Source organism: Balaenoptera physalus (assembly GCF_965194825.1).
Source record: "Balaenoptera physalus genome assembly, chromosome: 19".
Classification (NCBI taxonomy): domain Eukaryota; kingdom Metazoa; phylum Chordata; class Mammalia; order Artiodactyla; family Balaenopteridae; genus Balaenoptera; species Balaenoptera physalus.
Genome location: NC_138900.1, coordinates 3,749,078 through 3,776,912, shown reverse-complemented (window position 1 = coordinate 3,776,912; position 27,835 = coordinate 3,749,078). Strand labels below are relative to the sequence as shown.

General features: G+C 49.3%; 1 protein-coding gene across 1 annotated transcript in view; it reads left to right on the top strand.

Annotated features, from left to right (window-relative positions):
• Positions 1-27,835, top strand: part of CDC42EP5 (CDC42 effector protein 5) — an 84,874-nt gene that overhangs the window by 51,100 nt on the left and 5,939 nt on the right. The window contains exon 2 of the mRNA XM_082436802.1: positions 26,768-26,977. The gene's annotated coding sequence lies outside the window, so the exon portion shown is untranslated. The remainder of the gene's footprint in view (positions 1-26,767; positions 26,978-27,835) is intronic.

Below are 27,835 nucleotides of genomic sequence, written 5' to 3'. Positions count from 1 at the left end.
ATCAAAACAAACAACCCAATCAAAAAATGGGCAGAAGACCTAAATAGACGTTTCTCTGAAGAAGATATACAGATGGCCAAGAGGCACATGAAAGGATATTGAACATCACTAATTATTAGAGAAATGCAAATCAGAATTACAATGAGGTATCACCTCACACCAGTCAGAATGGCCATCATCAAAAAATCCACAAACAATAAATGCTGGAGAGGGTGTGGAGAGAAGGGGACCCTCCTGCACTGTTGGTGGGAATGTAAATTGGTGCAGCCACTATGGAGAACAGTATAGAGGTTCCTTAGAAAGCTAAAAATAGAGCTGCCATCTGATCCAGCAATCCCACTCCTGGGCGTATACCCTGAGAAAAACATGGTCCAAAAGGATACATGCACCCCAATGTTCATTGCAGCACTGTTTACAATAGCCAAGACCTGGAAGCAACCTAAATGTCCATCGACAGAGGAGTGGATAAAGAAGACGTAGTACATATGTACAGTGGAATATTGCTCAGCCATTAAAAAGAATGAAATAATGCCATTTGCAGCAACATGGATGGACCTGCAGATTGGCATACAGAGTGAAGTGAGTCAGACAGAGAAAGAGAAATATCGTATGATATCCCTTATGTGCGGAATCTAAAAAGAAATGATACAAATGAACTTATTAACAAAACAGAAACAGACTCACAGACTTGCAGAATGAACTTATGGTTACCGGGGGGAAGGATGGGGGGAAGGTATAGTCAGGGAGTTTGGGATTGACATGTACACACTGCTATATTTAAAATGGGTAACCAACAAGGACCTACTGTACAGCACAGGGAACTCTGCTCAATGTTATATGGCAGCCTGGATGGGGGGGAGTTTGGGGGAGAATGGATACCTGTATATGTATGGCTGAGTCCCTTTGCCGTGCACCTGAAACTATCACAACGTTGTTAATCGACTATACTCCAATATAAAATAAAAAGTTTAAAAAAAAAAGAAGAAGAAAAGCTTGTTGGTGTACTTGGAGGACTGGGGTACGTTTATAAACTAGCCTACGAAGAGCTGAAGTGTTTGTGATGCTGAGTCACTCTGTCTAAGGATAAGGTGATTTTCTTAATTTGTTCAAATCTAATTTTTGCACCGTTCAGAAATGTTTGAAAGATAATACATTTGCATGAGTTAAGTTTTGCACATTTCTTATTACATTTATTCCATAGAATTTTCCTTTGTTGCTGTTGACATTCAGGGTGAAGTTGGGATTTATTTGTGTATATGAAAATGGTTATTTCATAGAAATTAATTTTATAGGGACTACTAATTTGATTTTTTTTAATGGTTGAGTGACTTTTCTCATTGCGTCTCTTGGGCTTTCCAGTCTGCTTCCTTTCTACACCCTCCACTCTCACTGCATGGTACAGCCCTCCTCCCCGCATCCTCTGTTTGCCCAATTCCCCAAGTTCTGCACGTGCAGCTTCTCCCTGGTGTTCACAGTCTTCCAAGAACGGCCTCATCCTGCCTCTCCAACTCTGCTTTCCCATCAGTATCCCTATCAGAGCAGAACAACTGCAATCTATGTGCGGGCAGGGTCTTGCATTGCCAGAAATTCAGTGGAAGAAAAAAGTTGGCGATGGTGCATTCTGAGTCCTCTAATATTCCACCCTCTTTTTGGGGGGCAACTGGCCTAGTTTCCTAGCACCTAGCGAACAATGAAAAATTTGTGTAGATGCAAGAATTATAAAGATATGTCTGATTTGGAAAGCCTATAATACTACAAAATAAGAATCTAAAAGTGTAAAACCCTCATAAAAACAATAGGAATAGGATGTCCCTGGTGGCGCAGCGGTTAAGAATCCGCCTGCCAATGCAGGGGACATGGGTTCGAGACGTGGTCCGGGAAGATCCCACATGCCGCGGAGCAACTAAGCCCATGCACCACAACTACTGAGCCCACATGCCACAACTCCTGAGGCCGCGTGCCACAACTCCTGAAGCCTGCGCGCCTGGAGCCCGCGCACCGCAGCCAAGAGCAGCCCCCGCTCACGCAACTAGAGAAGGCCCGCACACAGCAACGAAAACCCAACGCAGCCAAAAATAAATACATAAATAAAATTTTTAAAAAAGGAATAAATTCTTTCTCCCAGGCCAGGATTTCCAGAAGTTTCCTTAAGAGCTGATGGAACCAGATGACAACTAGGACAGGACGCCCTTTGGTTATTGCCTTTCTTTCTGTTGGCCTTCCAGAACATTCTTGCATGTTTCTCCCTTTATCCTAGTTAGCTGTCTCCACTCCAGGCCACTCTCATCTGGCCTCTGCTACCCCTGAGTCGGTGTAGAAAGGTGCAGGCTTGTAACCAGCGCCCATTTCTTTCTCTCCCTCCCTCGGGCGGCAACCTTCGGTGGCCAGGCTGTGGTTTCCTTTGTTAGAGAGCTGCCGTGTTAGGCACTGCTGGGGTCCAAGGCTAGATGTGCAGCAGTTCCAACGGGTGTGACCTGAAATGATCTAGAACTGTGGTCTGATCTAGGAGGTGACTAACCACTGTTCAGCTCTGTTCTCCTTAAAAGGGTGAGAGGACCTTCTGACTTCAGAACTGACACATTGGGTGGGAGGGAAAAGAGGAAGCAGGGATTGAAAGAAAAATTGTCATATGATCCAGAAGGCAAAGACGCAGAGGCTTTCAGAAGGGCTGGAGTCAAGTGAACAGACACTGCATTAAATCCATTGACTTTAGCTTTTCAAGCACACGTTTTTAGCCTCTGTTTCATATCCCTCTGGGTGACCTGCTGGTTTCATGTTCGATCTGGTTGACAGCTCTGTAGGTCTCAGCATCCCACGGACAGTATCCCTTCTCAAGGATGCCTACACGGCTCTCCACATTTGGGGGAAGGACCTTATCAGCCCCAAACCGTGAAGAATGAAACCATCCCTGGGGAAAATTCCAAGCAATGGGGAATAGGGATACATTCCTATGAATGAATACATTCCCAAGTGTCCATGAGTACATTCCCAAGTGTCTCTTCCTTTGGAAGGAAGATTCTGCAGGGTATTCTGTACACTCTCAGAGATCCTGGTGGAGTCTTGTTCCCATCACCTCATGCAGGGACCTCAGTAATGCACCCCTATTTCAGGAATTCCTTTCCTTCAGGCTTTCCCTGTCCCACTCCCTCATTCCTGCTTCTCAAATAAACTACCCACACTTACATCCCTGTCTTAGGTCCTGCTTTCAGAGTAACTCACAGTAATTCAAGGATGGGGAAAATGCCATGAGGTGTTTTGTTTTTGTTTTTTTCCAATGACATGATCTTTTGTCTAACTGCTCGAGATCACTCACCTTAACCATTCCATGACTTCTTGGACTTTACCCATTTATGCATCCATTCACCTTTCACAAATCTTATCCCTGTTCACTAAAAAAATATTAAAGCATGTCAACCCATGGCCATCCCAGGAAATGAGGAGTTAAAGTTGAGCAAAGCAGATGTATTCTCTGCCCTCATGGAAGGTCTGGTGTCGTAGGAAATACTAAATTAACAAAACAATTACACAAATACATCTAAAATGGGAAGAAGGATTAGTCCTATGGGAGAACAGTTTAAAGCAATAAGAAAAATAAAGAAATAACCAATTTTATTAATTTGGATTTGAAGGTGGTAAAGGAAAGCTAAATTATTTAAATTATAGCTAAATGCCCAGAATCAATCAGCATTTTCTAAATTAAGTGCATTATAAGGAAAGAGAAGGAAACATTACAGACTGTCATGGGCAAGTCTTCAAACGGGTGAATCTTAACACATTAGAAGAAATAAAAATATCACAGGCATATTCAACCCTGATTGATTCCTGAATGCGTTTCACTCTACAATCAAGCCTTTACGAGATACACAAAACGCTATCTAACTGGGATGCATGGTTAACCTCCAGTTTACTCTGGGAGCATGGGTGTTCTGGGATCCACAGGAACCCATGTTTCATGGTCAGTCACGTGTCCTGTGACATTGGGGAGGGTGGTCCCAACTCTAACCCCAAGTTGCATCTCCAGAGTGAGGTTCACGTTCTGATTGGGTTTAGTTAAGGGTGATCAGTTGCAGAGTTCATTGACACGTGAGGGGAACCCCAGAACTCCCACATGTGGAGTCTTCTCTACGGTAGGTCAACTCTCCCATCAGCTGGGTCATTCTGAGCATGTTCCAGACTCTGGCTTTCTCCACTCTGTACATAACATCCTCATTGCCTTTCTGCAGACTGTCAGTTGAGTGGAGCTGAGAAGAGATTTGTCTCAGGATAGAGTAAATCCTGTGCCTGACCCCCATTGCTTAACTGGACCCAGTGGATGATGGGACCCTAAAGTCTAGATTGATTATCTTACTCCCATTTTGAAAGCATAAGAGTGCATTTAGTCTTGGATTTGCTGTTATACAGACTCTTTTATTTGTTTGTTTTTATTGAAGTATAGTTGACTTACAATGTTGTGTTAGTTTCAGGTGTACAGCAAAGTGATTCAGTTTTATATATTTTTATATATATATATATATATATATTTATTTATATACTCTTTCAGATTCTTTTCCATTATAGGTTATTACAAGGTATTGAGTAATAGTTCCCTGTGCTATACAGTAGATCCTTGTTGTTTATATATATTATATATATATATATATATTGCTGTGTATCTGTTAATCCCAAACTCCTGATTTCCTTCCCCCCTTTCCCCTTTGGTAACCAGAAGTTTGTTTTCTAGGTCTGTGAGTCTATTTCTGTTTTGTAAATAAGTTCATTTGTATCATTTTTTTAGATTCCACATGTAAGTGATAGCATATGATATTTGTCTTTCTCTGACTTACTTCACTTAATATGATAATCTTTAGGTCCATACATGTTGCTGCAAATGGCATTATTTCATTCTTTTTTATGGCTAAGTAATATTCCTTTGTATATATGTGCCACATCTTCTTTATCCATTCCTCTGTCTATGGACATTTAAGTTGCTTCCATGTCTTGGATATTGTAAATAGTGCTTCAGTGAAAATTGGGGTGCATGTATCTTTTCAAATTAGAGTTTTCTCTGGATATATGCCCAGGAGTGGGATTGCTGGATCATATGGTAGGTCTATTTTTAGTTTTTTAAGAAGCCTCCATACTGTTTTCCATAGTGGCTGCACAAATTTACATTCCCACCAACAGTGTAGGAGGGTTCCCTTTTCTCCACACCCTCTCCAGCATTTATTGTTTGTAGACTTTTGATTAATGGAGCACAGAGTACCTAAAATTCCTTCAGTTGAAGGCTGTTGGCACTTGGACAGGGAAATTCTCTGACTTAAACCTATTCTTCTTCATTTGCAAGGTGCTCATTGCATGCCCAGAGACAGGTTAGGTTGACCAGATGTTCAAGCAGATGTTACAGTAGGATTGCCTAAAAGACAGTATGAGGAAGAATTTGCTCTAGAACTTTCTCATGTTTTCAAAAAAAAGATACTCCAAGTTTTTGGACTATCTCTTGAGTGTAGGAGAGCAATGGGATTCAGTTTTCCATAAAGACGGTGTCCATCTTTGTCACCCTGTGTCACTTCCACACCACACACACCATGTTTCCAGAGCACCCAGTATCTCCAAGTTTTTAGAGGATGGATTGGCTCCCTTGATTTCCATTTTCTTCTGTGATATCTCATTCGATTTATTACCACCACACCCACTCTGCTGTCAGTCACCCAGACAATATAGAGGTCAAACCACCAGATGTCTGGAGTAGTATTTGACCAGCCAGATATTAGAGGCATGTATCCGAAGAGTAAAAATCCCTCTGCACCTAAACAGGGGCTTGAAAACAGGTGACAGGGAAGGCCTATTGCTGCTGTTTGCCTCTGCAGAGTAGGATCCAGGACTCCTCAAGACATGGCTCCTGTAGAGAAATAAGAGGAGAGGGAGGATCAAGGGAGGGGGGAGGGAAGGGGGAGGAGAGGAAGGAGAAGGGGAGGAGGGGAGGAGAGGGAGGAGCTGGAAGGACTTTGGGGTTTTCGGTGACGATGCCTTCCACCTGTTGGAACAGGAGCCCAGTGGGAGGTGGCGGTCCCTGGACGCCGAGGAGGGCAGAGGTGGGGAAAGACCTGGTGCGTCCAGAGAGGTAGGCCTGCAGGATCCTCCAGACACCACGATAGCTTGGAATAGGTGGGAAGGGAAGAGGGCACCATGGCAGCTCCTCACCTGTGACCACCAGCTCCAGGGGGGTTCTGTGCTCAGTCAAGGTGGACCTTTATTAACAGAGGCGGCGAAAATGCTGGGCAGTGTCTCCACTCACTACAGTGATGGGGAATCTGGCCTCTGCCTCGTGTGGATCGAATTGGGATGTGATAGGATTTCTACCCTGTTCCATCTCCGGGTGGAGCACCTTAACCCCAGCAGGGCCCCTGCACGCATTGGTCACAGGCCACCCCCAGGGGATCACAGAATCTGGCTCGGCCCAGATGGAGGGTCTGGGCAGGGACCCTAGGAGAGAAGCACAACAGGATCTCAGGGTCCACTGTGACGACATAGACGTTCCTGCCCTTCGAGCGACGGGAGGGACAGAATGCAGAGATGGACGCTCCCAACTTAGGTCAGCCCCGGCGACAGAGCTAAGCAGGGGCTGCAGGGGTGACTGTGCCCCCCCGGAGCCTAGCAGGTCCTGGACCAGAGGCTGGACGGACGCAGGGCCTAGACCCCACCCAGTATCTCCTGCCCCCCTGTCCCTGGAGGCCTGAGCCCAGCAAGGGGGCGGCGTCAGGGGATATGGCCGGCCTCTCGTCATTTTCTCCGTGCTTGTCCCAGGGGTGGGAACAGTGCCCTGCAGGTCCGGAAGTGAGCAGGACAGGCTCCCAGGGGCCACAGTGGGGCCTGCATCACTGGTCTGACAGGAGAGAAGTGGGTGCTCAGAGGCCCAACTCTAGATTTCCCTGTTTGGGTCACAAAGACCTTGGTTCTTGGAAGGTGTTTCTAGCTAGATGTGTCATAACCAGATCAACCCAAGTCCAAATGAAACAAGCATGGTATTAACTTGTCAGAGATGGATAGAAACATGATAGGTAGATAAACAGGTAGATTGATTGATAAATAGCTAGATGATACATAGATAGATACTTAGAAATATAGATACCTAGACACTAGATAGCTAGCTACACAGATACATGCACAGCTCCATAGGTAAATACACAGATACATGGTTACATAGATAGACACACAGACAGTTACATAGATAGATACATAGACACTAGATAGCTAGCTACACAGATACATGCACAGCTCCATAGGTAAATACACAGATGCATGGTTACATAGATAGACACACAGACAGTTACATAGATAGATACCTAGACACTAGATAGCTAGCTACACAGATACATGCACAGCTCCATAGGTAAATACACAGATACATGGTTACATAGATAGACACACAGACAGTTACATAGATAGATACCTAGACACTAGATAGCTAGCTACACAGATACATGCACAGCTCCATAGGTAAATACACAGATGCATGGTTACATAGATAGACACACAGACAGTTACATAGATAGATACCTAGACACTAGATAGCTAGCTACACAGATACATGCACAGCTCCATAGGTAAATACACAGATGCATGGTTACATAGATAGACACACAGACAGTTACATAGATAGATACCTAGACACTAGATAGCTAGCTACACAGATACATGCACAGCTCCATAGGTAAATACACAGATGCATGGTTACATAGATAGACACACAGACAGTTACATAGATAGATACCTAGACACTAGATAGCTAGCTACACAGATACATGCACAGCTCCATAGGTAAATACACAGATGCATGGTTACATAGATAGACACACAGACAGTTACATAGATAGATACCTAGACACTAGATAGCTAGCTACACAGATACATGCACAGCTCCATAGGTAAATACACAGATACATGGTTACATAGACAAACAGATCACAGTGGAGAATATCGGTGGGGAAACTTGCTCAGCTTCTGGTCCCCACAGGCTGACTGTTCCCAAAGCACACGTTTCCTCACCCACACACCTAGGTTGCCCACATGCAAAAGGAGAAACAAACTTCTCCCGACAACTTCATGTTATTACATGGGGAAGTGCACAGAGAGGTACGTGGCTCGTTGGGAGAAGCTCAGTCCAGGCCTCCCTCACGTTCTCCAGGGCAGGTTTCACCCCGTCAGGTACCATGCTTTGTCTCTGTGCCCCTCTGTATCCTGTGACCCTAGGCTGTGCCCTCCACTCTCACCCCTGCCTCCAAGCTGGCTCAGGTCATTTCTAGACTGAAAGTTTCTTAGTCTACGGGTGTGAATGCACTAAAGAAAAAGTTGTGTTTGTCCAACATGGGTGGGCGGGGCTTCTTGGACTGTTCCGCGTGCAGAGAACCAGGAGGGCCTGGGATGGCGGCTGGCTTCTTGTCTGGACCCCGGTGCGGGTCACAGGACACAGGCACTGTGGCTGGCATGGGCGGTCTTGCGGCTCCCACCCCGAGGACTTTGAGTCCTACCAGCGTGACACCAGGGGAGGCGCCGGGACACGGAGGGAGGGAAAGACCTGGGGTTTCCCAGGGTCACAGCCCAAGGGAGGGGCTGGCTGAGCCCACGGTACCGGGTGGGGTCACAGGCAGAGCTGGATTGTTCAGGGAGGGACTTCCTCAGGGTCCTGGGGTCAGCAAGGTGAGGTCTAACAGAGACGGAGAAGGGTCTGCAGCGCCGTCTGTGATGTCCTCCTGGGACTTGGTGGGGCTCAACCCGTCCAAGGGCTCAGACCTGAGGCTGATCCCAGGCTCTACATTCAACCCCGGGGGACACCCAGCCCCAGTGGTCGCTTTCGTTCAAGGAGAAGAGAGCCAGGTTCTTGGTGTCTGAAATCCTTCCGGGCGTCGAGGTCCGTGTGATTTATGATTCTTGGCCCAAACCCCCATATCTGACCAGACCCCCAGTTCCCCCAGCCCAGCTGACCAGCGCCTCTAAGAAACAGAAGGTCCAGAGCCCTGGGCTCTGCCCTGAGACAGAACCCAGGGAGGCGTCCTGCAGATTCGGGGGTGGTGTGGCTGCGGCAGGAGGGCCTGCCCCACATGCTGCAGGGAATGTGGGCTCTGCGGCCAGAGTCACTCTCCTTTGAAAAGCACTTCCCTTTCTGTGTGAAAGCAACCACCCTCATTTCCCCAAAAAACAGGATGAGAAGGCTGGCGACACACTCTCTGTTGAAACTCGTGCCTGTACAGACACTCAGACACAGCAGCTCTGCAGCACTGTTTACTGCCAACCAGACCCGTCACTCATTTTGATATGATGTCACCCCAGGTAGGAAGGCTGGTGGGAGAGGGGGCAGGGGGACGTTACTGACAGAGGGCCGTGCTCCATGGAACCTGCCACAAACCTACGAGTGCTGTCATGGAAGCAGCACACAGGCAAGGGCGCCGTGGATGGATTTTTAAGTGAAAAAGCAGTAAAAGTGCCCTCTCAATTATTTTTCTTGGTGGGAAAGAAAACAATGATATGTACACTCAAAAAAAAAAAACTGGGAGAAATAATAACAAGAGTGTGCATTTGTCTAGCTCTTTTTCTTTTTCTTTTTTGTCTGAGTATCGTTTTCTTTACTCACTCTGTTGTCCAGTTCGGTTTCAGACTCAGAGAGCGACCCAACCTCACTCTCACTCACGTTCTGCCCCTGGACCTTCACTATTGGTTCTCTTCTCCAAGACCTCAGAGAGTTCAGACAACATGGTCTCTTATTCAACAAGCCCTGTTAGAACAATGGTGTCAAATTTATTATTCAAACGGGGCATCTTTTATTTGAGTTATTCAGATTTTGAATAATTTGATTTAAACAAACCATTAATCACTAACTCTTTAAAAAAAATTTTTAATTGAAGTATAGTTGATTTACAATGTTGTGTTAGTTTCAGTTGTACAGCAAAGTGATTCAGATGTGTGTGTTTTATATATATATATACTTTTTCAGATTTTTTCCATTATAGGTTATTATAAAATATTGAATATAGTTCCCTGTGCTATACAGTAGGTCCTTGTTGTTTATCTATTTTTTATATAGCAGTGTGTATCTGTTAACCCCAAACTCCTAATTTATCCCTCCTTCCCCTAATCACTAACTCTTTATCAAGAAGCTCCAGGTTTGGGGAAGAGGTTCTGTTACTGAGTGCTGATGGTACTTGATGCCATCAGAACAAAATGCACAGTCATCTGAAATAGGGATTTTATACTATTTTATATTGTTGTTGAATCCTTTCTATAATTCAGAAAAATCATTTGTTTTGATCATTTAATCTTTTTAAAATTATATTATGAAACAACGTACCACCTTCTTGGAATCACTGATTTCTCATTGACAGGACTCTGCTTTGTGTTATCAAAGCGCCATTAAAAGCCCTACACGGTGTATGTCATTCCTTAGGAAATTAAAATGTGGAGAAGTTAGATGGTACTGCATATGAATGAACACACTGTCATTGGTGTGCATTAGATTTGTGTGTATGTGTGCAAGCACACGTGCCTGTGTGTGCATGTATTTGTGTGCATGCGTGTGTACGTGTGTGTGCATGTGTGTGTGTAGAAGATCATGATGCAAGGCAGTTCAGCAGAAGAAATGAAAAGTCTTTGTCAGTGATCTGGTCTCAGGAGCTGCCCCCACTTAATGGCAAGACACACACACACACACAGATACACACACACCTACACACACCCACACACACAGTACTGGAGTTTGATACTTAGCCCCTCCCAATCATTATAAACAGCCTCGCTGGCATTTACTCCGTCTCAGCGTCCCCCTGTCCACACTCCTCCCAGGATGGTGTCCAGGGTAGAGGCAGCAGTTGTCCGATGGCACTGTTGAGGCCCCAGGGCGGAGCTGACTGGGTCTGTGGGGTCTGCTCGCTGGGTGGCTGGAGGCCCTGCTGACGTCTGGGCCCAGTGGGCAGGGGGTCCCTCCTCGCTCTGCTCCCTAAGGGCTTGGGGACCCTTCAGGTCGTCCCAGTGTCCACTGTGTCCAGGGGTTCAGTGTCTGAGCATCTGCTTCTGCCCCACTGGTCCGGGTGGGATCTCTCCTCCCACCATGACAGGACCCACTGTGACCCCCCGGTGGTCGCCCCCCTGGACACACCTGGGGGGTGAGGTGTCCAAGCGCAAGGTAGACCCTCCCTCCCTGGCCACGCAGTGCCACCACGTGGCTGTCCTCCAGCTGGCACTTGGGGACCTCAGAGCAGAGAGGACGTCCTCCCATGCAGGAAAGTCCCTACACCCCAGGGCCCTGAGCTTGTGCTCTGTGTCCGCTGGGTCAGAGGGTCAGGAAGAAGAAACTAGTCCTAGCGTCCCGTTTCCCGTCCTCTCCCTGGGCCCTCCTCATCTTCCCACCGATACCCCGAGATGGGAAAGGTTTTTCTTTTCTTTTTGTTTTACTTGCCCCCAAACCCTGTCTGCTCCCCACGGTGGCCTCACTGCCCGGACTCACAGGGATCCTTTTCAGTGGAGCAGACGCTGGACCTGGTCAGCCCTCCGTGCTCTAGGGGGTAGAGTAATGAGGAATCCTCTCCAGGAACGCCAGCTCTCCACACTGCTTTCTGCCACGTGCCCACCTGTTCATCTCTCCACCTGTCCACCTGGGGTCAGAGTCAGGTCAGATTTTAGGGGAAATGCACCATTCTAACTGTGATGGTGAAATTATGTGTCAACCTGCCTGGGCTAAGGGACCCCCAAGAGCTGGTAAAACACTACTTCTGGGCGTGTCCGTGAAGGAGATTCTAGAAGAGATTAGCTTCGGTTTAGTGGCCAAGTGAAGAGATCCACCCTCACAATGTGGGCAGCTCCATCCCATTTCCTGGGGGCCCCAATAGAACAAGAAGGGCAAGGGTGGTGAATCCCCTTTCTCTTCTTGAGCTGGGACGTCCAGCATCTGCCCTCAGACTTCAGAGCCCCTAGTTCTCGGGCCTCCGGATGCTGGGATTTACACCAGCCACACTCCAGGTCTCGGCCTTCACACCCACCCTGAATTCTATCACCGGCTCTCCCGGGTCTGCAGCTCCAGGTGGCAGGTCATGGGACTTCTCCACCTCCTTAACCCCGTGAGCTTGTTCACATGATAAATCTCCTCTTTCAGATACCCATACAACCTATGTAACAGAACCTATCAGTTCCATGTATCTGGAGAACCCTGAATAATACAGTAATAGTGGGAAAATGAGAGAGAGAGACTGAAACAGAGAAATTCAGCCCAGAATGGAACCAAGGAAGCAATGATGAAGACTAGAGTTAGGAAGCAGATCTCTGGAGGAAACTAACCTTGAGTACAAATAGGAAATTAAAGATCACTACTAATGAAAACTGAGTTGGAAGGCTGGGCCCCCTCTGAGCCAGGACAGAAACCTCCCACCTGGTGAGATGCAGCTGGTCCTGAGATCAGAGCAGTGAGTCAGGTGCCCACATGGGCCTGCAGCCCCCGTCACTCAGAGCTGGCCGACCTTGGGCAGGTTAACTAATGTTTTAGTCCCTAGTTTCTTAAAAAAAAAAGAAAGAAAGAAAAGAATAGGGCATTCTGTGGAGGGTTTGTACAAAGTTTAAGTATGCTAATGTTTGCATAGAACTAAAATAGCCATTTCACCATTGTAAGAGCTGGCTGAAGTTTTAAAATATTCTTAAGATATATAAGAACATTTCAAATACCAGGCCTGTAACAGGCATGCAGGTTTCTTCTGTTTCTATCAAAAAAATATACAAGACGCAAAAATTGAGAACTGGATGCTGGCGGCCCCTAGCGGGTCTTCAGGGTAACGTTTCGTTTTAATCCGAGTGGGAATCGCAGGTCTGAGCCCGTAAGTAGGGCGGTGAGCACCTACACGTCCCACTCACAGCGGGATCGGGGCTCTCCGGGCGAGGGGCTCCCGGTGACCCCACGTCCTTGGCGGCGCAGCTGGTCCCGCTCCGGAGACGCGGTCGTGCAGATCCCAAGTGTTTCCATGTTGAGACAGCACGGAGTGGCCTTGTTTAGAAGCCCTGTAGCTTCAGCAACAAGGCTCAAGTGGGCAATTGTGGACAGACCTAAATCTGTGTGAACTGACATTAGGAAAGAATATATTTGGTTATATCTGTTCATATAACACGTCCATGAGGCCCGCGCACGTGTCAGTGATGGAGCGGGGCGGGGTCAGGGAGAGAGGTATGAGGTGTCCCAGGTGTGGAATTCAGAGGACGCTGGGCGGACTGACATTGTGCGCCTGGAACAGAAGATGAAGAGCAGACTTAGGCAGGTATGGGGATCTGCTTTGTGCGCAGCCAAGGCAGGGTAAGCCCTTAACCGGGCGGAGGCCGTCTCACTGTGCGTTTCAGCTGTGTAACTATTACGGCCAATAGACCCAAAAGTGTAACGACTCACGTGATAGGAATTAGTGCCTCTTCCAGGAAACAGGTGAAGTTGATTCCAGCTCAGCAGGGAGGTGCTTTAAAATACTGTGTATTAATTTTAAAATGTGAGGGAGCAGATCAGGAGACGCCTGCCATTGAAAAGATATTTCATCACAGTTCCCAGGAGGAGGGGGCATGCATGCCACCCACCAGGGCCACGTAGGGAAGCACCGGAGACAGAAAGAAGGAGATGGAGTGAGGGGAAAATGGGAGCCTTTACTGTGGTTTCCACAAGCAAGAATGGGCAGGAAAGGGTAAGCAGGCATGGGATTGGCTGGATTAATGATTTCAGCGGATTCTGGGGTGGAGGGGGCGTCCCTAGGTGTCATGTGCTTGGCCCTAGCGTGACAAGGGCAGGTGGATCGTGGCCCAGACTGTGGACCCCCATAAAGGAGGGGGTGCGGGTGTGGACTCTGGATTGACTGGTTTGTATTTGATAAGTGCACCCCAAGAAGAGGATTCTTGCTCAGGAGCTGGGGCAGGGTGGGGGGCAGTGAGGGAGGAGGCGGGAGGACAATGCAAGTGACTCAGGCATATTATCGGGTCATCTAGGAAAAGGTGTGTCCAGTGTCAACCTTAAAATTAAATGTCGTTATTTTACTGGCAAATGAGTTTATTTAGGAATGGCAGAGGAATTGCAATTCAGGACATTCAAACTATGGCAAACCACAGTCAAGTCCAGAGAACAAGGAAGAGGAATGTTACTTTACAGAGAAAAAGGAGGAAGTTGGAAGGGGCTGCTTTGACTGAAAGTCCCTTGGAGAAAACCAAGAGGTCAGGGTGGTGGTGGTTTCTCATTGGCTGGGCTGTTGCTGTTTCTCCTTGGCTAGGTTGTGTCTGTTTCTCATTGGCTGGGCTGAGGCTGTTTCTCATTGGCTGAGTTGTTGTTGTTTCTTATTAGCTGGGCTGGTGCTGTTTCTCATTGGCTAGGTTGTGGCTGTTTCTCATTGGCTAGGTTGTGACTGTTTCTCATTGGCTGGGCTGAGGCTGTTTTCTCATTGGCTGAGTTGTTGCTGTTTCTCATTAGCTGAGCTGTTGCTGTTTCTCATTGGCTGGGCTATTGCTGGGCGAGGAGAAAATCATCCTTCTTCTGAAAATCAAGCTTCTTCCTGCCCAGGAATGTAAAGTAAGGTGTAGCAGAGGGTAGAGGTGAGAGACCTCCCCTTTAGGGCTTTCCATCTCCAACTCGTTTTAAGTTAGGTTTCCCTTTATTAATTTTCACACTAGCATATGCATGTATGACACACGTTAAAGCATCAACTTTATAGAAACCTGAAATATGACTAATACAAGGGGTACAGCAGCCTCTATCCTATAGGGTCATCTGGGAACCAGGTGCCACACTGAGCGTGTGGTTCCAGGGTCACCCGGGGCATCCATAGCCATCAGCAGAAAGGGAGAGCCGTGAGGATCTTGTGTGGGAGGTTCACGGGCCAGGCCTAGAAGAAGCTCCGTCCGTCCAGCTCACATGCCACTGTGAACTTCATCCCAGGACACACATAACTGCAGGGAGGCTGGGGAGATCATCTCGCTGGGAGCCCAGGAAGGGAGGACACGGTGCTGGTGAGCAGCCGCAGTCCTGTCACACAGGGACCACCTGTCACTTTGAGCACTGGGCGGGGCGGGGGGCTAACGGGTTGTGGTGCGCGTTTCCAGTCTCCACTGCTTCCTACCCGACCTCCTCTTACATAGAGGTTCTAGGGACACAAGAAATAGACTCTCAAACATTGATCATTTCACAAGCTAGTGGAAGAAGGAAACATTCCTGCAAGGAGATACTTAGAATTCAGAGTGAGGCATTGAAGCCCAGAGGAGCGCACAAGCGGAGGTGGTGCTGAGGACCAGCACCCACTCAGGTAGACAGAATAACAGCCCCAAAGATGTCCACACCCGACTCCCTGGAGCCAGCTGCTGTGCTACCTTAGGTGCAAAAAGGGCCTTTGCAGGTGTGATTGAGTTAAGGATCTGGCGGGGGTGGGGGGTGGGGGGGGGAAATGAGCCTGTATGTTCCAGGTGGACGCAATGTAATCACCAGGGTCCTTGTAAGAGGGAGGAGGCAGGTCAGAGAGAGGGAAGGAGGTGTGACCACAGAAGCAGGAGTCCTAGTCAGAGGGAGGATTGAAGAGGCTACAGTTCTCCTTGAAGGCAGAGGAAGGGGCCCCGGGCCAAGGAATGCAGGCGGCCCCCAGACGCTGCTAAAGGTAAAGGAATGGATTCTGCCCTGGGGCCTTCAGAGGGACCGCAGCCCTGCTGACCCCTGATTCTAGCCCAGTTTAACTGATGTTAGCCTTCTGACCTCCTGAACTGTAGGGTAATAAGTTGTGTTGTTTGGTGCCACTATGTGAGTGGTTCGTTACAGCAGCAACTGCAAGCTTATTGGGATGAACAGCCTCCAATCCCAACCCTGAAGGGCATTAGCCAGGTGACGGGGTGAAGGTCAGATCAAGGACAATGTCCTACAGCTGATGGGTCCTCTTGTGTTTGGAGAATGCATGGCGTCCAGTGGGGCTGAACTGGAGTAGGGGTGGGAAATGGGGACCTGCATATTCCTCTGGGTGGACCTAAAGCCTGAGGGACCCTCCGTGTGCAGTCGTGGTCTCATCAGCTCCCTCGCCCACTCCACACGTGTCCGTGCGTGTGGGTGTGTGCATGTGTGTCTGTGTGTGTATGTGAGCATTCATGAGTTGTGCATGCCTGTATACGTTTTACAGTGTGTGCAGGTGTGTGTGTACATATGTGTACGTTTGTGCATTCATGGCCATGTGCATTTGGGGGGATTGGTGCTGTATGCAGGCGGGGCAGCTCTGTGCCTTCACCCAGACACAAGTCCCCTCAGACATCCCCCTCACTCACCCCTGAGACACACACTTGGATCAGAGAACACTGATACCCTTTCATCTTGTCTTGTTTCTCTCACTAAGTCTTGAGTGACTGTGGAGGCAGAGACTGGGACCTAGAACCTGTGTACCCCAGCGCCACACGCAGGGCTGACGCAGTTGGGCCCGTGAGGACATTTATTGATGAGCAAGGCGAAGCATGATGCAGAAAACATGGTCTTAGCTCTCAGCTGCGTAAGTGTAGCCCAGATTCAAGGTCAAAACATGAACTCTAGGAAGGTTTGTACAGTCAGCTGAGAAGACAGTTAAAACGGATCTCTGGGGGCAGGGGAAGATTCACAGGACATGTCTGGAATTAGCTGGGCGACTGTAGGACCATAGCTGGGTCCTTGGAAACAGCCAAGGGACCACAGCTGGGTCTCTGGAAACAAGTGCTACACGTTCTCTCCAAGGAGCTAGTTGATTGTGGGAGGGGCCACATGGTGAATGAATCTCCTAGAAGTTGATTGGGGGTCTCAGGACTCCAGCTCTTGCCTGCAGGAGAATTGACTGGATGACTTCAGGAAGGGACGATTGCACAGGGAAACCCTCCAAATGTCCACTGCAGGCTTTTGCAAGAGTGCCCTCCCTTCTAGGCTGTTCAGACATAACCATCAGGGGTCCCTTCTCGCTCCTAGTGTCCAGGTGTGGAGGATGAGCTCTCAGTCCCTCCGTCCCTCTCTCAGCGCTGAGCGGGGCCGGCAGCGGGCGCTGCCCACAAGGCGGCGGTGCGGAGCTGCGGCCAAACCCCGCGATCTGGGGTCTGGCTGCCCTGGGCTGGTTCCTCCCCTTCAGAGCCCTGTGCCTTTGGACGAGAAACTTTAACTTCGTTTCTGCATATTATTAATAAAAGGGGTGGCGGCTCTCAGAAGGTCTGGGAAGTGCCTCCCACGTTGGCCTGTCGTGGCATTACTGCCATCAGGTGCCTGGGGTAGGTTTCTCTCAGTCCCGTGGGTGTTGTTATCAGGGACCTTACGAACATCAGAGACACCCCAGTGCCCTGTGCGGGCCAGCCCCTTCCTGTGGTCTCACCACTCCCTGATCCAAACCCAGGAGAGGGCCAGGCCCTGATCCCCAGCACAGACCCCCCCAGAAACCCCTCCAGGCTGAGGTCTGCTACTCACCAGCTGAGGAGTAGGGCTGAGTGTGGGCGGAGCTGAAGTCTTCCCGGGTCCTGTGATCAGGGCAGGAGGAGGACTGATGCTGTGTGGGGGCTGCCGAGGGTCTGTCCCCCGGCCCCTCCCCACCCTGAGCATCCGACAGCAAGCCACGTCTGGCCATCACTCAATCCCAGACAACACCCTGAGACTCCTGAGAAAGTGGGGCCAGGGCCAGGAGACCAGGGAAAGTGCCCTTGCTCCGTTCTGCTGGGGCATCCCGCCCTCTGCACCTCCTACAGCTGTGCCCTGCTTTACTGCCCAGAATCCATGTGGAATGTCTGCTCTGAGGCCCCAGGAGGGTGTGGAGGGGGTCAGAGTGTCCTGGATGGACCCTGACTCCAGGACATCTCGGGGCTGACCACCCACAGGGACAGGGATGGCCTCATCCCAGAAGTCCCCCAAAGCACCATCCAGCCCTGGTCAGGGGTCCAGGACCATGTGACATGCCCGATGGAGGGTGGGACACATGGCCTCCGGGCCCCACAGATTCTCACCCAGTGGAAAGGACAGTCAACACCATCCTGAGGGAAAAGACACAGGTTCCCTTGAAGGGGTCTGTCCCCACCCCATCTCTGGAAGCCCACTCCCCACCAGCCCAGCAGGGCAGCTCTGTGCCCACCCTGATGCTGGGGCTGAGTGTCCAGGCCACTGTGGTGTTCAGGTGAGACCAGGCTCTAGAGACCTGAGCCAGGTGTGAAGGCAGACGTGTGTGCAGAGGGAAGAGGGAGCCAGAGGGCTTGGGGGTCAGGAGGGGGCAGGGGATTCTGTGCATGGAGGACACAGCTGGGGACAGGGTCCAGGGGCCTGGGGCAAACCTGAGGGCAGGGCAGAGAGCTCCTCACCTGTCACCACCAGCTCCAGGGCACCCCTGGGCTCAGACCAGTGACTACCTGTCCGGTAGAGGCACTGATAATGCTGGGCAGTGTCGCCACGCACAGCGGTGATGCCGAATCTGGCCTCCGTCTGGTGTGGACCAAGTTGAGACGTGTTATCCTCATTCTTGAAGTCATTTCTGTTGTCCTTGTTCTCCAAGTGGAATCTCTTAACCCTATCAGGGCCCCGGCACACGAAGGTCAGCTGCCCTCAGGAGATCACAGAACCCTGCCCCCAGATAGAGGGTCTGGGCAGGGTCCCTAGGAGGGGTGAGGGCAGGACCTCAGGGTCTGTTATGAGGAAACCACCACACAATGCAATTCACTCCTTTCAGTGGCTCAGTTCAATTTTTCTTTTTTTGACAAACTTAGTTGTGCAAGTCACCACAATCAAATTTTAGACCATTTTCATCATCCTTCCCAAAAGACCTCCCCACATCCATTCTATGAGCATGTAAATTCCCATCACTGCAGAGTTATTTTCCCCACTTGACTTAAGGACCCTGAGACTTGGTCACATCTTGCTCAGGATGGCGTGGGAGGTGTCAGAGCAGGCTGGGCCCCCGGGCATGTCTGCTGCAGCGGGCGGCTCCCTCCCTGACCATGGCCACTCTAGAGGGACAGAGAGAGCTGGGAGGGTGGCACAGGATGGGAATGACCGGGTCATCCCTGGGACAAGGAAAGCAGGGGTCTGGAGTCGGTAGGAATGATCTGGGCTGGGTCTGTCAGTTCCAGGTGGGATTGTGTGGGCTGAGGGACGCAGTCTGCAGAGGGGCAGCGGAAGTGTGTGTGTGTGTGTGTGTGTGTGTGTGTGTGTGTGTGTGTGTGTGTGTGTGTGTGTGTGTAGGAGCTGGAGCACAGATCTGATCCCACATTCCTCAGCAGGCGAGTGTCTCTGTGTCCAATGCGAATCTTCTGTGCTTTCATCCCTGGGTTTTCTCTGTATTTTCTACCTTCATCTCAGTGTATTCGCATTTCCCTGTTACTGAGGCTCAGGAAACCCCATCTGTCTCAACTAGCCTGCGGGCAGGGGGCAGAGCGGGTTTGTAGCCCTGAAACAGGAAGTTGGCCTCACATTCAGCAAAATCCCCCTTAGAGGCAGGGGGCTGGCAGAGGTCACTCACTCATTCATTGTTGTTATTGTCTTTATCTGGAGGTTAAGTGTGGTTTAAGGAGATGCATATAGATGTCAAGTTGACAAGGGGTGGATTTGTGAGGTTTAATTTTGTGTGTCACCTCGGCTGGGCCATGATCAGTTACGTGGTCAGACATTCTGGATGTTTCTGCAAGGCTGTTTTTGGATGATATTAACATTTAAATCACTGGATGTAAAAGAATTTTTAAAAATTAATTTATTTTATTTATTTATTTTTGACTGCACTGGGTCTTCGTTGCTTCGTGCCGGCTTTCTCTTGTTGCAGCCAGCGGGGGCTACTCTTCGTTGCGGTGCACGGGCTTCTCATTGCAGTGGCTTCTCTTGTTGCGGAGCATGGGCTCTAGGTGAGTGGACTTCAGTAGTTGTGGCTCGTGGGCTCAGTAGGTGTGGCTCACGGGCGCTAGAGCGCAGGCTCAGTAGTTGTGGCACACGGGTTTAGTGGCTCCGCGGCATGTGGGATCTTCCTGGACCAAGGCTTGAACCTGCGTCCCCTGCATTGGCAGGCAGATTCTTAACCACTGCGCCACCAGGGAAGCCCCTAAATCATTGGATTTTGAGTAAAGCAAATTGTCCTCCATAATGTGGGTGGGCCTCATGCAATCAGCTGATGGCCTGAATTGAACAAAAGAGTGACCTCTCCCGAGCGCGAAGGGATTCTGCCAGCAGACTGCCTTTGGACTTGAACCTCAGCATCAGCTCTCCTAGGTCTCCAGCCTGCAGCCCACCCTTCAGCTTTTGGACTTGCCAGCCTCCATAATCGTGTGAGGATATTCCATACAATCTGTGTGTGTGTGTCTGTGTGTTTGTGTGTGGAGTATGATATATATATATTCGCATGCATCCTACTGGTTTTGTTTCTATGACAAACCCTGGCTGATAGGTACAGGGTTTCCTATTGGGGTGATGAAAATGTCTTGGAGCCAGTTAACAGTGATGGTCGCACAAGACTGTGAACGCACCAAATGCCACTGAATTGTACACTTTCAAATGGTTAACCGTCGCTTTTATGTTATGTGAACCTCACTGCAATAGGAAAAACAGTAATGATGTTTGTAAAGCAGGCAGCACAGCCCTGATATTTCATGAGTGCATTCTTACTGCACTCATACTATAGACCCATAGCATATCCATAAAAGACAACCTTATGACCAAGCCAAGTCTAGGGTGCGTCCATTTTGCTGCCTCTCTACCTCCCCCAGTGTAGAGTAGGAAAGAAGCTGTCTTCTCCTGATGACAGCGTTCTGTGGTCAGTCTGATCTCTGCATATTGAGCTTCCCTGCCTCCTGAACAATTCTGGCTCCTTCTCTGCGTGGCCCCAGCACCGCCGGACCTGTATCTGGACACCCTCCCTGTTTCAGCATCAGGACCCAACCCCAGGAAGGTAGGTTCTGCGGCTGCTGTCCACAGTGCTGATGGGGATTTGACTGGAGAGTCTAGTTTCAGCACCACGGTCAGCGTCTGGGAAGGCAACACAGCCTCCCCCGTTTCCCGATATCTCGGTTGTCAAGTAGGCATCAGCTGAGCCCCATCTTTGGTCCTCTTGTGTAGACTCCGTGCAGGATTCAGATGAGACATATTCAGTCAGAGCATGAGGGTAGATTGGAAAACTACGGGGGACGGCTGTAGTTGGCAGTGATTCAAAGTCCCTTCACAATCCGTGCATCCAGAATAGGGATAAAGCTCAGAAGCCCAGGCTGTTGGTCCTGCACTCAGCATCACAGGCACTGGAGCATACCAGCGTGTCATATAATGTTCGTTTTCCCCCATCCACCTCAGAACTATCTTTTACCAGACCGGGTTCAGGATACCAGGTACTGGGTATGACCAAAAGATAATGGACCTGGGCTCACACCAGACCGGTTTCGAAACCTAGATCTGCCACTTGCTAGCACTGTGTCCCTGGGAATGTCATTCTGCCTCTCTGAGGCTCACTTTGCTTTTCTGGAAAATGACAATGATAGTGGTGTCTGCTTCAAAGGAAGCAGGTGATCAGAGATTATTCTGTTCTGCTTCTCACAGGAAGCAAGCAGTTTGGCTAAGAGCACAAGATCTTGAGCCAGGCATCCTGAGATCTGATCATAGCTCCGCCTTTTTTTAACTTTGTGACTTAGGGAAAGCCACCCGATTGCCTCTACTTTGTCATCTATCAAATGAGGATAATGCCAGGACCTGCTTTGTGGGGTTTTGGTGAGAAACTAAATAGTTCATACACGAGATGTGTGGAGCAGAGTGCCTGGCATTTAGCACTCATTCAAGGATGTGAGCTGCTATGACTATTACCGTCACCATCATGTGCCTAGACACAGCCTGGCAAACCGCTTGGATTTGGTAACGATAGCTGCTTTTATGAATTATTGTTAGGATTTCTGTGAGGGTCCTTGGAACTCCGACACAGATGAAGAAACTAAAGCTACAGGTTGAAAAGTGACTTGCCTGGGTCACACAGGCAAGAGCTCCAAGCCAAGGCTGTCTGACACCTGTGCACGGGCTTTGGCCACATTCCCGCCTGCCCATGTCTAGCAGCAGGGCAGGAAGGACCTTAGGAATCCTCGACCCACCCTCAGGTGGAAGACCGAGGCTCGTGGTACTTTGGCCAGGAGTTTGCAGCAATTATCTCTTGGCCCTTCCCTATTTCCTCAACTTTGCCAGTTGTGCCAGGCTACTCCTTTCCTTCACAGAACCTGCAAAGGATCCCAGGAACTTTTCCTGCTGGGGTTGTAACCAGAGGGGGAGGGAACTGCAAATGGTCATTTGGAAACAGTGTTGGTTGTCCAGACCGTGGGGAGGGGGAGCTACTGGCATCTAGTGGGTGGGGCCCTGGGACGCTGCTGAACATCCCCTCAGCACACAGGATGGCCCCCAACCCTCCCACCACAAGGAATGATCCAGCCCCAAACGCCAACAGCTCCGAGGTGCAGAAACGCTGGTCTCTGTGTTTGTAAGAGCCCAGCCCAGTTGGAAGGTGTATACTGCAAACTAATTTCATGGGGCTTGGATGGGATGAGGTCATTAAAACCTTATTAGTTAGGGTAATTTTCCTTTCTCTCTTTACAAGGGGGGGGGGAATTCCCTGGAGGTCCAGTGGTTAGGACTCCGTGCTCTCACTGGTCGGAGACGAAGATCCCACAAGCCGTGAGGTGTGGCCAAAAAAAAGAAAAAAAAGAAAAAAGAAAAAATCCTTCCTTTCTCTCTTTACAAGAAGGATGTATTCAGGTATCATTCATGTAACTAAAAATTACTTTACAAGAGAAGAAACAAAAATAGCAGCGAATGTATCCAAACCAAGGAAAGAAATAAAACTCCTTCCAAGCTGTGTGTGTGTTAGGGGGTGTGTGTGGGGGGGAATGCACTGGGAGCCAGCTCAGCTGGAAGGAGGAGGGAGCTCCAGAGACAGAGCTCAGACCAGACTGGCTGCAGTCCCAGGGCTCCCTCTGTTGGCACAGATCCCGTCTCCGGCTCTTCTTCTTCTTTTTTTTTTTTTGGCCGCACCGCATGACTTGCAGGATCTCAGTTCCCCGACCAGGGATCGAACCCTTGCCCCCTGGAGTGGAAGCGTGGAGTCTTAACCACTGAACCGCCAGGGAAGTCATCTGTCTCTGTCTCTCTGTCTCCCTCCCTCCCTCGCTCTCTGTCTCACCCCATCTGTCCCTACCCTCTCTGACTTCCTCTCCTCTCCCGCTGCATCTAGATGGGGCTCTTTCAAAGTCCTTTGGGTTGTTGGAAATACTTCCTGATGGGGAAACCCGAACCCTGGGTCACTCCCTGCTCAGCATTCTCTGACCACACTCCTGAGCAGCTGGGGAACTTCCCACAACTCCACGCATAGGTCACCCTGCTTATGGTCTCTGCTCTCCATGGCCTTTGGTAGAGGCCCTGCCATGCTGACTCAGTTTCCTCATCTGCTCAATGGACATAATAACAGCACCTGCCTCATAGGTTGATATGAGGACTAAATGAGATAACAAGAAGGAGTGCTTCGAACAGAGCCCGCACACAGCAAGTGTTCAGTAGACTTGTCCTGCAGTTCGTCTGGGGCTCGGATCTGAACCAGCTTCCCCTCCCTTCCCAGCACAGCTGAACGCCTCACCTCCTCCACCCCTGCCTCTGCCTCACCCAGATCTAGGCCAGTGGGGTAGAGCCCCAGAAGCACCACCCCACCTGTACACTGACCCAGGCTGCAGTCACCCCTCTATCCTGCCTCCTGCTCCTTCAAGAGGCAGCCCCTGCTGCCCTGGGCTAAACCCTCCTCAAGCGCTCTAGACATGGGCTACCCAATACCTGGACCACTGGCCCCCAGTGGCTATTTCCATGTAGAATCAATGAAAATTAAATCCAGTTAAAATTTCACTTCCTCAGCCCCACTAGCTACATCTCAAGTGCCCAACAGCCACATGTGACTACTGTACTGGACAGTCCCATCATTCCAGAAAGTTCTGTTGGACAGATCCTTTTCTTCCCTGCTCCTGGGGGTCCTGTCCTTTATAGAACCTACCTCTCCTGTATCTTCCATCTCTCCTTCTGAGTCAGGGTCAGCCTGCCTGTGTTCAAATCCTGCCTGCGCAACTTTAGGGCTGCATTAGCTAAGTTACCTAAAAATTAAGAGACAAACAAACCAAAAAACCCTCTCTGTGCCTCAGTTTCTCCATCTGTAAAATGGGAATAATAATACCAACCTCCTCTCACCCATAGAGTTATTGCAAAGATTAAGGTTACATATGGAAAGAGCTTAGAACAGCTCCTAAAAAATTCTAAGCCCTTGATAAATGTTCGCTGCTATTATTGTTGTTATATACTTTCTTCAAAATGCTGAAATAAGCTCAAGCCCCCTTTTTAAATCGGTATGTAGTAGCAATGAATGAGTCCCAAAAGAAACTGCTAAGTGGGAAAAAAGTGGTAGCCCAAAACCATCCAGTAAAAGTTCCTTTGTGTGTTTAATATGTGTTTTCTTAGAGCACCACGTTGATCAGCTGTTCTCAACCAGGGGCAATATCCCCCCTCCAGGGGCCACTTGGAAACAATGCTGGTCGCCTAAATCATGGGGAGGGCAAAGCTACTGGCATCTAGTGGGTGGAGCCTTGGGACGCCGCTGAACATCCCACAGTGCACAGGATGCTCTCACCACAAAGAATGATCCAGCCCCAAATGCCAGTAGCTCCGAGGTGCAGAAGCACTGGTGTATGTGTTTATAAGAGCTCAGCCCAGTTGGAAGGTGTATACTGCAAACTAGTTTCATGGGGCTTGGATTGGACAAGGTCATCAAAAGTAAGTCAGAAAGGGAAAAACAAATACCGTATGCTAAAACGTATTTATATGGAATCTAAAAAAAAAAATGTTCATGAAGAACCTAGGGGCAGGATGGGAATAAAGACACAGACCTACTAGAGAATGGACTTGAGGACATGGGGAGGGGGAAGGGTAAGCTGAGACAAAGTGAGAGAGTGGCATGGACATATATACACTACCAAACCTAAAATAGATAGCTAGTGGGAAGCAACCGCATAGCACAGGGAGATCAGCTCGGTGCTTTGTGACCACCTAGAGGGGTGGGGTAAGGAGAGTGGGAGGGAGGGAGATGCAAGAAGGAAGAGATATGGGAACATATGTATATGTATAACTGATTCACTTTGTTATAAAGCAGAAACTAACACACCATTGTAACCAATTATACGCCAATAAAGATGTTAAAAAAAAGTCTATGTAAAAAAAAAAACAAAAAACCTTATTAGTTAGGGTTATTTTCCTCTCTCTCTTTACAAGGAGGATATCCTTTATGTAACTAAAAATTACTTTTTCAAAAAAGAAACAAAATAGCAGCGAATGTATCCAAACCAAGCAAAGAAACAAAACTCCTTCTCTGACCCCTACCTCTCCCTCCAGATATCCATCCTGTCTTGCTCTCCTTTCTTTCACAGCGGGCTCGCGGACTCCCAAGTCCTCTGCACTTTTTCATCTCCTCCCTCCCTCGCCTCCCCAGCTACAATCTGGCTTACGCCGCCCAGCCCCCATGGGCAGTTCTCACTCTGGCCACCGGTGACCTCTGGCTTGCTATTAAATCCAGTGGATCTTTTTTTTTTTAATCAGACTGAGACTGCAGAGAGGGGACCTGTGCGTCCTCCCAGGGCTTCTGCAACCCATCTCCCTCCTCCTCCTCCTTCTCTTTCTCTGGCTGCTGCCCGGCCCCGGCCCCCGTCCAAGTTCCTTCCCCTTTTCTTATCTCTCAGTGTCACCCTTCTCAGCTGCTTCATCCCAGAACCCTGCTCTTCCCTCACTTCAGTCCAGAACCAGCTACCTAATTTGCGGGGTGCATTGCAAATGAAAATGTGGGGTCCCTTGTTCAAAATGATTAATACTGTGAAGATAGAGGAAACCATTCAACCAAGTGCAGAGGGCCCTTCTGGGCATGGCGACCCCAGTGACTGCACAGGTCGCTCGCCCATGAAGCTGATCCTGCTTCCTTCTCCTCTGGGCGTGGACTCTAGCATCTCTTGTATGCCTGCTTCTCCTCCCAGCCTCTCCAGCTTGGTGGCCACCCCACCATCCCCCGGGATCTGCCCTCTGAGGGTCCTTGGGGTAGACAGAACGCACCTCTAAAGATATCCAGACATGAATCCCTGAAACCTATGAATATGTTGTATCATGTAGCAAAGGGACTTTGCACACAAGATTAAAGTTAGGACCCTTAAGACGGGGAGATTATCCTGGCGTGATGGTTCATTTTACTTGCCCGCTTGGCCAGGCTAGTACCTGGTTGTCCAACCAAACACTAACCCAGGTATGGCTGGGGAGACGCTATGTAGGTGTGACTAACGTCTATAACCAGCTGACTCTAGGTAAAGGAGATGGCCCTCGAGAATGTGGGTGGGCCTCACCCAATCAGTTGAAAGGCCTTCACTGCAAAATGGGGAAGAAATTCTGCCTTAAAGACCACAGCATCAGGGACTTCCCCGGCAGTCCAGTGGTTAAGACTCTGCCTTTCCAGTGCAGGGGGCATGGGTTTGATCCCTGGTTGGGGAACTAAGATCCTGCATGCCACGCGGCGGGGCTCAAAACAACAACCAAACCAAACCAGAAACAAAGACCGAGGCATCAGCTCCTAGCCTGACTGAGAGTTTCCAGTCTGCCTTATGGAATTCAGGCTTTCCAGCCCTTAGCATTGCAAAGTCCAATTCCTTGACATAAATTATGTATACTTCTGTATTAACTTGTACTGATTGATTACCAAGTAATATATTAATACATATCCATTACCGATGGTGATATACGTATAACGCCTGTATTTTCCAGGTGGGCCCAGCCGAATCACATGAGCCCTAAAAGCAGAGGACCTTCTCTGGCTGGAGGGAAGAGGGAGATGGGGCAGGCCTGCAAATCAGGGAGACCTGAAGCATAAGAGGGGCTCAACCTACCGTTGTCAGAGGACAGACACAGGGAAAACACCAGAAGGATGCAGGCAGCCTCTTGGAGCAGACCAGCCCCCAGCTGACAGCTTAACAGGTACAAGAGTTTTTTGTTTTGTTTTTGTTTGTTTTTGTTTTTGAGGTGATGAAAGCGTTTTGGAACTAGATAGGGGTGATGGTTGCACAACATTGTGAATGTACTAAATGCCACTTTATTTATTTATTTTTATTAATTAATTTATTCATTTTTGGCTGCGTTGGCTCTTTGTTGCTGCGCACGGGCTTTCTCTAGTTGCGGCGAGCAGGGGCCACTCTTTGTTGCGGTGCGAGGGCCTCTCGTTGCGGTGGCTTCTCTCGTTGCGGAGCACGGGCTCTAGGCGCGTGGGCTTCAGGAGCTGTGGCACGCGGGCTCAGTAGTTGTGGCTCGCGGGCTCTAGAGCGCAGGCTCAGTAGTTGTGGCGCACGGGCTTAGATGCTCCGCGGCATGTGGGAATCTTCCCGGACCAGGGCTCGAACCCGTGTCCCCTGCATTGGCAGGGGGATTCTTAACCACTGCGCCACCAGGGAAGTCCCCTAAATACCACTTTAAAATGAGTCATTTTATGTTATGTGAAGCTAACATCAATAGAAAATAATTAGAACTTTTATTTGTTTATTTATTTATTTTGTGGCCACGCCACGTGGCATGCAGGATCTTAGTTCCCAGACCAGGGATGGAACCTGTGCCCCCTGCAGTGGAAGCATAGAGTCTTAACCACTGGACCGCCGGGGAAGTCCCTGGGTTGTTGTCACTTTTTGTCTCTGTCATGTAAACATTTGTCGTGGTTACTGAGGTTCACGTGACCACTCCCCCACCCCCACCTTCAGTTTTGCCTCGGGTGTGAATCCCAGCGTGCTTCCACTCCTTCCCCCTCCTGGATCGTGGAGGGGACCCTTTACCACCTGGATCCGACCC